Source organism: Dama dama, chromosome 30 (genome assembly GCF_033118175.1).
Source record: "Dama dama isolate Ldn47 chromosome 30, ASM3311817v1, whole genome shotgun sequence".
Classification (NCBI taxonomy): Eukaryota; Metazoa; Chordata; class Mammalia; order Artiodactyla; family Cervidae; genus Dama; species Dama dama.
In genome coordinates this window covers 69,172,589-69,186,449 of record NC_083710.1, presented here as the reverse complement: position 1 = coordinate 69,186,449, position 13,861 = coordinate 69,172,589, and the positions used below count along the sequence as shown (strand labels likewise).

Here is a 13,861-nt window from a genome sequence, read left to right as displayed (position 1 = left end):
TTTTCCAGTCCAATTATACAATACATGTCACAACAATATTAAAAGAAAATGGAATTGCAATGATCAGACCCCACAGACTCCTTCAAAGTAACCAAGTGATGAAGGCTGAAATGCTCCTGCATATGTTCTTGGAGAAAATGAATCAGATTATTTCGTTTTTAGGTGAAAACTGAACTCTGACGTTTAATGATACAATAGAATCATGTAGAATCATGAACTGCTTAGACCTGGAAGAAATTTCAGGGTTAATACAGTTCAATATTTTCTATTTTATTCTCCAACAGACCAACAGTCTATTGAGATTATTTTATTTCTCACAAAAAGCCACAGGGGTCAACTATATTTTCAAATATTGCATATTTTCTCCCCTTTCCTCTGGTTAGAATAACTGTTTGCTCCTTCATGCAATAAATTCCTGTCCTGCTAAAATTGAATACAGTCCATCAGCTCTGCTAAGAAGTCTTGACTCTACCAATAAAGGTGGTCATGTCATCTTCTTTGCTTCTAGAATACTGTTTACGTGTCTACCATAGTGCAGGTGGTGTTTTTATTGTAGTTATCTGTTAGCAAGACTATTTTCACTGTGGCAACTAGCTTATTAATTTGGTTAGAGTCATCTTAAATATGCACCTCTGATATGAAGGAGGGGGTTCCACAAGTGGAATGATTTGATAAATGCATCCTAGAAATGCACCAGTTGAACATTACCACTTTTAACAGCAATGAAACTCATTTGCTAAGTTACCATAAGACATACTGACAATATATAGCACATTTAATTAAGATAAGATTTGAGGACTTAACTTTGAGAAACTGAGACTCAACACATCTTACATAAGTTGTTGAATAATATTCAGGCAGTAACCACCTCTGCGGCAATCAGTGGCTTATAACACAGTTCATTTATTTTAAGGAGAAATAAAAATTCTACAGCATATCTCTACTTGTCCATCTCTCTGATCTCTTAGATGCAGACAGTACTGCCTTATGTCTGCTTACTGTCAGCTCTGCTCCTAAGTCAGCCATGAAGGTATCTATTTTTTGGAGGTGATTCAACCTCACAATTTTTTCCTCTTCTCTTCTAAATCGTTGAAGCAACTGCACTGACCAGATGTGTTTTTAATGATCCTATACCTATAAAGGTTCTCAGAGTCCCCAGATCAAACAAAATCTCAATAGATTTTTCAAAGCCTATTAGAGTAATGATGTCCTTAAAAATCAAGAAATCACACACTTCCTAACAAAGGCCAGCTCAAGATACTCTCAATTATTAGAAAAGGCGAAGAGCTGAAAGAGAGGTTTAAATTTGTTAATTCAAAGGATATATATTTCTTTATCCCTGAGGGAGCTTCTTGTTAAAATGCTCCCATATAAACAATGAACCAGGACCATTTTAATTCCTTCAGGGTTTTCCCTTCAAGCTTTACATTTCCAAAACCGCAGAGGGACCAGTACCAGCCAGACTAGAGCAGGTATATAACTGAAGTCTTAAACTGCACAATATTACATTCAGTGTTGCTCTTTCCCTTTGACAACGGAAAGAGGAACTGGAGACATGGAGACATAGATCTAGGAAGATAATGGTGTTGAAGTTATGCACATGGTCTACGAGACTGGGGACATCTGGGAAATAAGAATTGACTATAAGCAAAGAGACATGCAGGAGAATGACAATGACACCAATATGTTGACAAAGTTGAAGAAGTAAAATCAACTGATAAAAACGCTACCTTATGATGCAAATGCTATATTCTGATGCAAGATTTGTCTTTCTTGATTTTATTAAATTTCAGTTTAGGAACGGCACAGGAAAAGGTAGAAAATAACACAGGAAAGGCTAAAAAATTTTAAAATATTAAAAGCAACAGTACAGGGTTAATGAGTAGACTTAGGGTATTAATAAGGGATGTGGAGTGATGAGCAATTCCCAAGACACATCTCCTAGTTAACACCTTATTTGGTTATGCAAAATCTTTAAACAATAAATTGGCCTTTTCCCGGAATTAATTCATGTGACAAAACACGCTTAAAAAAGAAACAGTACAATATCCAAATGTCAAAGTCATTCACTTCTTAGAAGGTAAAAAGTGCTCTTCAGAGGAGGAAAAAAAACATGTTTCACTGAACTTAAAAGTGTTTTCATCATTGACTTTGACATGAACGTGGTTACTTTTGAAATGAAAGTGGAGAGTAGAAAAACAAAAGGCTTTAACAACCTGATTTCAACATCTTGTTAAGTAGTGAATTTGAAGATAAATGATTCTCCTTAGCATAGCTGCATTTGTTTGTTCTTAAAAATATATTTTTTGGATAGGTAATCCCTACATATGCAGCTTCCCCTATGGCTCAGTGGTAAAGAATCCATCTGCAACACAGGAGACTTGGAGACAGAGGTTCAATCCCTGGGTTGGGAAGCTCCCCTGGAGGGGGAAATGGAAACCCCCTCCAGAACTCTTGACTGAACAATCCCATGGAAAGAGGAGACTGGTGGGCTACTGCCCATGGGGTGGAAAAGAGTTGGACGTGACGGAGCAACTGAGCACACACACAGAATCCATATATATATATATATACACACATATATATATATACATACATATACACACACACATATATATATAAAATCAAGCATTATTTTATATATACATGTATATATATACACACACACACACATATATATATATAATCAGCATTCAAAAGGTATAAAGGATATACACTGATGTGTCTTTTTCTCAGTCTTGCTCCCAGAGGTTGGTTTCATTCCCCCAAACAAAACACCATCACGAGTTACGAGTTACTATTATATATGACCAAATATACTACGTGTGTGTGTGTGTGTGTGTGTGTGTGTGTGTATGAACAGTCATTCACTTCTTTGAGTTTATTGGAAGTTTACACAATTGCTAACTAGGAATTAAAAAAAAAAGAAATATTAGTGAAATCAAGAGTACATTTTTTTTAAAGTACATATTTTTAGTTTTATAGAATCTTTAGAAACTTTAACTACAGTAGTCCCTCCTTATCCATGGTTTTGCTTTTCTTGGTTTCAGCTTTTTGAGGTCTAAAAACTTTAAGTGGAAAATTCCAGAAAAAATTCATAAGCTTTAATTTGCATCTCATTCAAAGTAGTGCGATGAAATCTTTCATTGTTCAGCCTGCAAGGTGATTCATCCTTTTGTCCATCAGAACCACACCCACTAGTCTCTTAGAAGCCATCTAGCTGCCAAAATTTTACAAGTGCTTCTATTCAAGGAAGCTTATTTTACTTAATAATAAGTCTAAAGTGCAAGAGTAGTGATACTGGCAATTCAGATATTCTCTTACTGTTCCTAATTTACAAACTTTATTATAGGGATGCATGTATATATATAAAAAAAGGAACCCTGTGTATACACAGGATTTGGTACTATCTCCAGTTTCAAGCATATAGTGGGCATCTTGGAACATACCCTTCTTGAAAGAGAGAGAACTACTATATTTTAACCCTTACATTAAAACGGTGACATTATCACAAACTACATGATTTCTTTCATGGGTTAAAGTAGGAAATATATAACAAAATTTTGCATTTAAAAAATCTTGTCTTTAATGTTTCATACAATTCAGTGTAACTCTTGCAACTCCATGCTGTTGGAGTGTAAATGATTTCCCCAGAATAAGCAACACGTGCCCTTTTCTGCTAGCAGAATTGGTCTCTCTTTGGTTCTGAGCCTCCCATCCGTAGACACAGGAGCCCTTGACATTACCACTGCAGGACACAACAGTTTCTAGATCTAATGACATACTTGCTACTATTTGGATTAGAATTTGGGGCACCAGTTTCGGTTGAAAATGGGTCTTGTTTACTGGGTCTGAGAGTCTATCTTCGTAGTGTTTCTCATAGGCCAAGCTTTAGACATAAGCTCTTAAACAGGCATCCTGTCACTGTGCCCAGGACTGGCACTTCCCAAGGGTCAGCTGGTGTCTCTGCATGGCTCGACATATTACTTGTGCCTAAATCCCCAGTGATGGCACTCTTCTGCCTATAGAAAATTCTGGTAACTTTGCAGAGAGGTAGATTATTTGGGCAAACTGTTGGTGACTATACTTTCTAAATACTGTTTCTCTCTACACTCCTACCATGTTGTACTGACAGCGTCTATGACTAGGTCTATCTTGGTATAGACATGTCGAGTTTAAACCTTCCATGCCTTTTTATGGTTAACCGAATCATATCCAGATATGTCCAAGTGAGAACACCAAAGCATAGATTTACAATAGCTAGGGCAAGGAGGAAACCGAAATGTCCATCAACAGGGGAATAGATAAAGAAGATGTGGTGTGTTTGATATAAATATATAAAATTGAATATTATTCTAGTATAAAAAGGAATGAAATTATGTTATTTGGAGAGATGTGGATAAACCTAGAGACTGTTATACAGAATGAAGTAAGTCAGAAAGAAAAATAAATATTGTACGTTAATGCATCTAGAATCTAGAAAAGTGGTAAAGATAATCTTATTTGCAAAGCAGAAATAGAGACACGAACATAGAGAACAAACGTCTACATACCAAGGGGGAAGGTGGGGGAATGAACTGGGACGTTAGGATTGACATATATATACTATTGGGTTGACGTATATACACATATACGTATATACACATATACACATAGTAATACCTATGCATAAAATAGATAACTAATGAGAACCTACTGTATAGCACAGGGAAGTCCTTGCTCTCTGGTGACCTAAACAGGAAGGAAATAAAAAAAGGGGGATAGTGTATGTATGGCTAATTCAGTTTGCTCTTTAGCAGTGTAAAGTAACCATACAAGACAACTAAATAATAACTAAACTAACAACTAAATAGAACAACTAACTCAATAACAACTAACTGAATAAAAATAAATAATTTTGAAAATAAGAATGCCAAAGCATTAGTCATGAAACAATGATTGCCACTGAAAATATAATATAATAGAAGGGAATAAAATGAATCCATCTACCAACTATCTAGAGTCCAGGGAATATAAACCACCATAAAGCAATAGCAGTGTTGCCTTAACTTCCCATTATTCATATATGAACTTTCACTTCAGAAACAGAGTTCAAATACTTCATTTCAAGGTAATTTGATTTGCTTTCCTTCTGGGAGAAACTATGGCTTGGTAAAGGGTTTGGGCTGGATTCAATCCTAGCTCTGACTCTTACAAGCTATGCAAACTCAGGCAAATTACTTAAGTCTCTAGACAAGAACTTATTCAGCTAGAAAATAGGAATAACAATAGTAATATCATCTACCTCGTTGGATTGTTGTGAAGGCTAAGTGAAAGTGAAGTTGCTCAGTTGTGTCCGACTCGTGTCTGACTCTTGGCGACCCCTACCAGGTTCCTTCGTCCATGGGATTTTCAAGGCAAGAGTACTGGAGTGGGTTGCCATTTCCGACTCCAGGGGATCTTCACGATCCAGGGTTCGAACCCAGGTCTCCCACATTGTAGGCAGACGCTTTTACCGTCTAAGTCACCAGTGAAGTCCCTGTGAAGGCTATATGAGATGTAAAACGTGGTGTTCCAAGGCATAAGATATAACCAAATAAATATCAGCTGTAATTAGATGAGTGTATGGGTATGTTCATATTTATTGGGCAAGAACATTAATTTTGGCTCAAAAAAGAAGCAAGGGAATGTAGAGCTTTTCATTTACCAGAAAAACCTCATAAATGTTATGCAGCTCGTGAACAAAAAAATGTACTATTGATACCACATAATATACACTATTGACACTGTGTATAAAACAGATAACTAGTGAAGACCTACTCTATAGCACAGGGAACTCAGTGCTCTGTTGTGACCTAAATGGAAAGGAAATCCAAATAAGAGAGGAGATATGTATGTGTGTGTGTGTGTGTGTGTATATATATATATATATATATATAGCTGATTCACTTTGCTGCATAGCAGAAACTAACACAAAATCATAAAGTTACTATACTCTAATGAAATTTACTTTCCAAAAAAGAGTAAACTATAACTATGGATCAGGCATTAGCAAAGGTGTTTTATGATTACTTTCTCATTGTAACTCTCCATAAGGTAGAAATTATTGTCCTAACTGTTTGAGATGGAGAAACTAGTAAGTTCCATCAGGTTGCCCACAGCTCTGAAGGTAGAAAGCAGCTGGGCCTGAGTTCAGATATCTGACAGCCAGAACACAGCCACATCACAAGGATACCCAGCCTATGCTCTGCTCTGGAATCATGCTTTCTCTTGCCTTTCAGCCTGCTAAGGACAGTAAAGAAGTCCTTTCCTCACTTTACTGTGCATCGTGGGGAAAAGGCTCTATCACAAATGGTGGTTTAGGTAGGAAAATAAACTTGGATTCAGCAAATTAACTTTCAGCGTAGCTTCCAACGACTAAGGCCTCAGACTATTAAATTTGGAATGTCAGCAGCACACTCTAGCAAAGAACAACAGCTGCTGCTGGATCCCAAGCCACAAAGCAACAGCAGCTGTAGCATCTGGACCAGCAGATACCAAAGCTGCCTCAGTAAATAAGGAAAAAGTCCCCCTGCAATCTGACCCTCCAGAATCTGCTCCCCAAGTTTGCTCTGGGTGGCTCAAAGGTCCCTACACAAAGGAGGCAAATGGCACATTTTCTTTAAATATCTGTTCAGGCAGGAGGCTGTGACCTTTACTCTCTACTGGTGGAATGGATGCTAACATTACCAGCTGGAAGTAAATGGAGATTTTAATTGAAACACATGCAACTACCTACAAGGGAGGGGGGTGCAAACAAGAGAGTCTTTCTAAGTTATCTAATGAGCACCCAGCATGGCTCAGCTTCCCACAAATGATCCTCCATTATCCTGGGCTTGTTTTGCAAACAAATACTCAAAAAGAAAACCTTTCAGCTCTTGTACATTTGGCCCCTTTTCCCAATACCAGTTCTGTTAGCTAATGTAAAACACAAAGTGTAACTCAGGAGCCAGTTTACTTTTGTTTCCTGAGGTAATGGAAAAGAAAACAATATTGGGACATAAGCATTACAGTTGAAAAAAAATACAATGGGTTACTGGATACGGTATAATATGCAATTATTGATATAAATGTGTGAACACATTTTTGTTTACTCTTAATACTTTGAAAAAATATCCTCTATTCCTCAGACCCTAGTATTCCAATGGGAGAAATTAATTATATTCTTTATTTTTTTTAATTATATTCTTTAAATTTAGTATCTGATCACCTAGTAAAAAGAAAGGTCTTCGTCATCGTCACTTAATTTGGATCGCTGAATATCTAGCACAATAGTTTATTCTGTGTACTCAAGTTTGTTTAGATGTCAAAAAAAAAATTTGTGGGGAAAAAAACCATTATTAGTCACCACTGCTCAAGCTAATTAGCCTTTCTAAAGGCTACTGTTGCTTTATGAGACATTGTCTGTAAGGTTAAGATATTTGACAACAATCATCTGTCCCTTAATTATTCTTCAAATACTAAGAAAGGTGATTTAAAATGAAGCTAATGGGCAATGAGAGAAGAGAATAAAGCCACACTTAGGGTTTTACATTAGCAAGAAAAACAGCTAACTTTCTGCTCTGTTATCTAGGTAGCTTTTATTAAGCTCCCAAGAAATCATAGTGCTATGCTATTGAACAAAATTCTCATAAAGAAGGGAAACATATTGTTGATTTCTTTTTTGTTTTTACCAAAAAAATCTAGTCTTTAACTTTGCCTAAAACTGATGACCTTTAGAACATATTTCATTCAAATGAGGAATGGAACAGAGCAGAAATGCATTCATCCCACAAAGGGTCCTGAATGAAGAACCTTATTCAGGAGATGGCTGCATTCCCTGAATCAAGGGCTGGCATTTTCTGTCGACTCTGTAGTGAAGGAACAGCATTACTCATTGGCAAGAAATCCATTTAGGTGTGCAGGTGATGCGCGGGTGATGTTTATGCTAAGGAATCTTAATGTCTTGGCCTCTTAAAGAATTCTACGCAAATACACTTGGTTCAATATTAACCACAGTGAGTGAACCTGGGGATAAGAGGTACTATTAGTCATCCAGTGATGCAGCCTTCATTCACCATTGGCAACCAGCCAAGAGCACACCACACTATTGTGGATCAGTCCATTTCTAATAATGTGAACCAACGGAGATTTCCGTTGCCTTTAAGGATTGCGCATTTTAAGTGAGGATTTAAGGTTGCTTTTTAGCAACTCTGAAAAACCAATAGTAACTTAATAAGCACTATATAAATGGGCAATAAGTAAATATGCATATCTTCACATAATGCAGACTTCTTAGCAGAGCTCCTGAGGCTCTGGGGTTTTCAACGATAGGAAGGATTTGAGTGCACAGAGATGTTTGTATTCATCCGTCCCCAATGATCTATATACTAAGTCAGTTGCATATGAAATTGTTACTGAGAAAATTTACCTCATTACATGAAGAGGGCAATTATCATTAGTTATGAGTCTACCACAGTTGCTGACTGGAATACTTGTTGCAAGGTCGTTATCCTATATGCTTGCATGTAATATTGCTGGGGGGAAACTTTGTTAGATATTTGGAACAGAAATGTAACAATTCATGAAATATAACAATGTGAAATTTAACAAGTTCAAATACCGATTAGCTTTTGAAATTGGGATCTGACACAATTGTGAGAAAATTTCCACAAGACAAATCATTTCATAGGCTGAGGTATGGTGTATACAGAAGGGCCTTATGAAAGGTAACGTTCATTTTATAATCAGGTGAGCCATTTAACAATTTTTGGGACTTAGCAAAGACGACATGCAAATCTGTGAAGTGTTTCACTTTTTTTTTAGCCTGCCCTAGCGGCTCAGTGGTAAAGAACACACCCGCAATGCAGGAGACACAGTTTCAATCCCTGGGTTGGGAAGATGTCCTGGGGGGTGGGGGGGTGGGTGCGGAACGGCAACCCACTCCAGTATTCTTGACTGGAAAATCCCATGGACAGAGGAGTCTGGCGAGCTACAGTCCATGGGGTTGCAAAGAGCCGAACATGACTTAGAAACTACAACAAACAACAGTAAGACACATTCACTGCCATGAGGAACCTGAAAGTAAGATACTGGAAGAACAATTTATGCTTAAACCTACCGTTCCCCATACATCACTGTTGAAACTTTGAGGTAGAACCAACATTTTAGCAGTCCTCTTGCAAAGCATTCTCATACACACACTACACGTGAAAGAAACTCACAGATGCCTGGAAGTTTACTGTTTATTTACAAATATTATTATACAGGCCCTAACACTGAAGGATCTAAGGAATCAGTGGAATTCATTTTGTTCTCTAATCCACATGCCTGCTGTCAGCCATTAATTAAACAGAACAAACCACACAGGGTAAACTCTGTAAGTTGTTGCTCAACAGGGATTTTAACTTTTGTCGACAGAACTTCAAGATCAACAGTCAACTCAATTATTTAAATGAAAATAAACAAGAAAACCCATTGATTTTCAGAGAATAGAAGCATTTTCCCACTTTTTTAGCATACACAAAGACCTTAACAATGGGTCCAGCTCCTCTTTCATTCAAGTATCCTTTGCCCACCAACAGAATTAAGCCTGAATCGCCAGATTCCCCGCCTCCACACCTTCCCTCACATTTCCACATCCTTTCTTTTTTTTTTTTTTTTCATTTATTTTTATTAGTTGGAGGCTAATTACTTTACAATATTGTAGTGGTTTTTGCCATACATTGACATGAATCAGCCATGGATTCACATGTGTTCCCCATCCCGATCCCCCACTCCCACCTCCCTCCCCATCCCATCTCCCTGGGTCCAAACTGATGTCCAACTCCTTCCCAACTTCCAAGAGAATTTTCATTCGATCTTTTCAGAATTGTTTTAATCTCCCCTTAATGGAGTAATTTCATTCACTTCTTCTACTTTATCTGTATTTTCACACATGGTACCAGTCTGTGTTACTGCTACTTAGATGCTTGCCTATGTGGGTTCCATGGGACTGTCAGCTCCCTATGGAAAACTAAGACCATGGCATCCGGTCCCATCACTTTATGGCAAATAGAAGGGGGAAAAGTGGAAGCAATGACAGATTTTCTTTTTTTTTCTTGCAAGTGTTTTCCTTAGCTCATTACTTTGTGAAGAAGATTCATCCTACTTACTTCTTTGACCTTTTCTTTAATATACATCATAATTTATTACATCCCACAAATCTTCAGAACTATGTTGTCATAATTCTGATTACACTCTCAGTAAAGAACACCAACCCAATTACAGTATTAATAAAAGTGATCCAACGTTTTATTGACCAAATGCTATAAAGGGTAGGGAAACATTATTCCCCCCAAAATAGGAAATCCCTCCCTCCCTCCTATAGGGACTGGGTTCTGCTTTTCCTTTTATATTATAAACTATTAAACATAGGAAATAAGAGTTCCAACTTATTTTATTTATTTTATTTTTTTAGAAGTTATTTGAATAAACTCTCATGAGAAATCAAATATTTGTATTACTATATTTTTACCTCAGTGTCCTCAGAGATCAGATTTTCTTCCACAAGTAGGCCAAAATTTAAAGTAACTTTAACTTTTTTAATGCCTTAAGTTAAATTAGCCAAGTGTTCTATAAAAAGCATATAATACTTTAAAATTTAAAAATGCTATTAAAAATAAATTACATACTTGACTTCAGAAAACATCCTGTAAGCCACAAAAAAAAAAAAAAAAATAGAGAAAAAAAATTGAACTGCATTTTCTAGATTGTGAAAAATAAGTATTTGTTAGATCCTATAAAGTAGAAAATAAAAGAGGAAAAGGAAAATTTGTAGTTCACAAATATTTTTTTAAAAAATCAACTGCAGTATAATTTGGCCTGCAAAACGTTACATGAGTTGTGGATCTGGCATGCAATTCAGTGTCAAAATCAGAAGAAAAAAAGAGAATCTTGAATAAAGAATAAAAAAAGGAAAAACACCGTTTGGTCAATAGATGCTTGAATCCTACCTTACATACTATGGACCTTTTATTGGCAGCTCTTAAACTGACCTTAACAGGACAGAGCAAAGATTGAAAAGCTTCTGTCATTCTTATCTGCCTCAGCCCTACATCCTGATAACTGATCTCTCAACTCCACTTACCCAGGGATACTCAAAGGGTGCTGACCCAGAGAAGTGAGATGCTTAAGCAAAACGAAGATTTCTAAATCCCAAAGGAACCACAGAATCACAAACTACACTGTTTGAAATTGGAAGAGGACTAACACAGCTTAAAAAATTAATATGAAGTGACAGTAATCAAGGCATTGTAGCAACGGCATAAGGAGAGACAAATAGAGAGCTCAGAAATATATCCTTACTTATAGGGTTATTTGACTTTTAACGAAAACATCAAAACAGTCCAATAAAGAAAGGAACTGTTTTAATGTTTAAAAAGTGTTTTTTAAAAAATTTCCAGAGTTTGAGCACACAAATCTCTGTGTTAACTGGTCCTTTGAGAGACTCTTGCCTCTTAATCTCTCCTTACTCACATGTATAAACCTCTGTATGTATGTGTGTGTGAGTGTACTCATCCCACTTTTTGAGCTAAGGTTCTCCTTCCACCCCAAATAAAGACCATCCTCATTCAGGGAATTTAAAATTAGTTCTATTAAATCCACTGGAATAAATGCTGCTGAAATCAAATATGACTTCCAGGTTTATGGACCCTCAGAGTTAATAGATAACTGAAATTCAAGGCTTCCTATTTTCTTCTGTCGCATTTATTATAGGAGCTTAAGCAATTCATCTGACTGGTCTGTGCCCTTGGGTCTGTGCGGGTTGGTGCCACAGTCAAACAACACTGCAGCATTGTTAAATATGTTCCATATTAAGTCAAGTCTAGGAAGATAAAATAGAAATAGGAGACCTAATCTCTATACTTAATGAGCTTAGACTTCAACAGGGAATAGATCATACTTTTTTTTCAAGAATACTATTAAAAGAACACTAAATAAGTGAAAGTGATAAGGTGTCAACTTCATAAGCACCGAAGGGAAGGAGATAAGACGGCAAGAGAACAAAAACTTGTAGTGACTACTCACTGTTCTTTCAAAAGCAGAAAATATGCAAAGAAATTTTCAGAAATAAAAAATAGGTGGAGAAGTACAGTTTCTTCCAACATGGAAAAGCCTTGGAGGCCCGATTTCCTGCTATCTTCCTTCAAAGTTTGCCTTTCATTTTCAAGTTGTTTGGATTCAATTAAACCACTAGGTAGGGAGGATACAGTATGAAGATCACGTATTACTATATATAATCATCTGAAGAATAATATTTGTCTATTTAATGAATATTAAAAAACCTTTTGAAAGAATAATAAATGGAAAATTCTGAAACTGTAATGGATGATTTTTTTCCTACAATTTCTCTGAGTGTCATGAATCATGCAAGCTTATTAGCTAAATCTATGTCTGCATGTGAGATTAGGATTCTCCCCCTTTTTAATGGAATAAAGGGAATCACATGGAATTAATTGTTTAGACACATAGTCTTTTCCTTTGGATTTGCTAAAAGGCCAAACACACAGAGCTCATGATTGTTGTGCTTCAACTAAGAATCATTGGAAGACTACCTAGTGATATAGAAATATTATTTATAATGCATTTATAATCTATGTTTTACATTTTCTTCTGAATCTTGCCAAAGTTTGTGTTGGAATAATCTCCTTGTCTTGGTGTCCATATATCTTCTAACCAAGAGTTTGACATTTTGAATCACAATTAATAGGAACATCTAAGGATTAAGCCTCATTTCACAGGCCTGTTCTTGCAGATAAACTACAGATGCCAGTTCTAGCAACACAATAATAAAATGTTGGGTAGAAGCAGAAGCTAAGTGGCCCTGATTTGAGTTAAAAGATCTATAAATTGTGTTCATCTCTGCAATTTGAAAATGGCATGTTGAATTTACTAATTAAAACATTTAAAACTAGTAAAAACATTTACTATTGTTGAAATGGCAAGACATAAGAATGGCAATATCCACTGACACTGTTCTGCATTCAGAATGAATTCACAGTTTGGAAATCCTCAGTTCTGCCTGTGCTTAAGTCAGTTCTCTCCTTAAACAAATATTAATTACAGACATTTGGGAGTCACCCAAAATTGAGAACATTATAAGAAAGCCCCATGGACTCACCAACCAGTTTCAACCACGATAATTTTTATGCCCATCTTGTTCCTTCTATCTGTCCACCTCAGGGACTCCATCAGGACAAGGTATGCCATTTGAAATAAAGATTCACCTGCATAGTTTTCTTCTGAATCTTAAAAAAGCACATAAACATTTTTCTTATTCATTTATCATGTTATTTGCTTGGAAAAGGGAGGTCTTATATTGTCTCAGTGAATGAAGAAAGCCCAGTTTTTATTCCAATTCCCACCACTTGAGAAAGGTCAAGAGCTTCTTCATACAAAATTTCAGCTGAAGAGTTAGGACTTACACCATTCCGCATTGCACATCACACCTAACAGGAGATAATGAAGTTTCCATTGACTTTGTACACACCACACAACTGAACCAGTCTACACTGAGCTACTGCATTCCCAGGTCTGGGGACCAAAATTTTTCCACCAAACTCTAATTTATATCACCATTAAATATTTTTCTTGATTTTCATTAAAATAAGAAAACCTGTTTTCTCTAAGCAGTGGCAGATCAATTTAACTGAAATAAAATTTCTCTTATAATTTAGTCATGCTTACTCAAAGGATTAGTGAGCCACTGTCAGGGAAAAGATACTTGTCTGCTCATTAACATTCATGACCAAGAACCCTTCTGGTAGGCTGGTTTCAGCCTCTGATAGAGAAATACTTAAAAGAACTTGGCTCGTCTGTGAAA

At 36.4% G+C, this 13,861-nt stretch overlaps 1 protein-coding gene across 1 annotated transcript in view; it reads right to left on the bottom strand.

The window, feature by feature from the left end:
- Window positions 1-13,861, bottom strand: part of GPC6 (glypican 6) — a 1,190,689-nt gene that overhangs the window by 871,264 nt on the left and 305,564 nt on the right. The window lies entirely within an intron of this gene.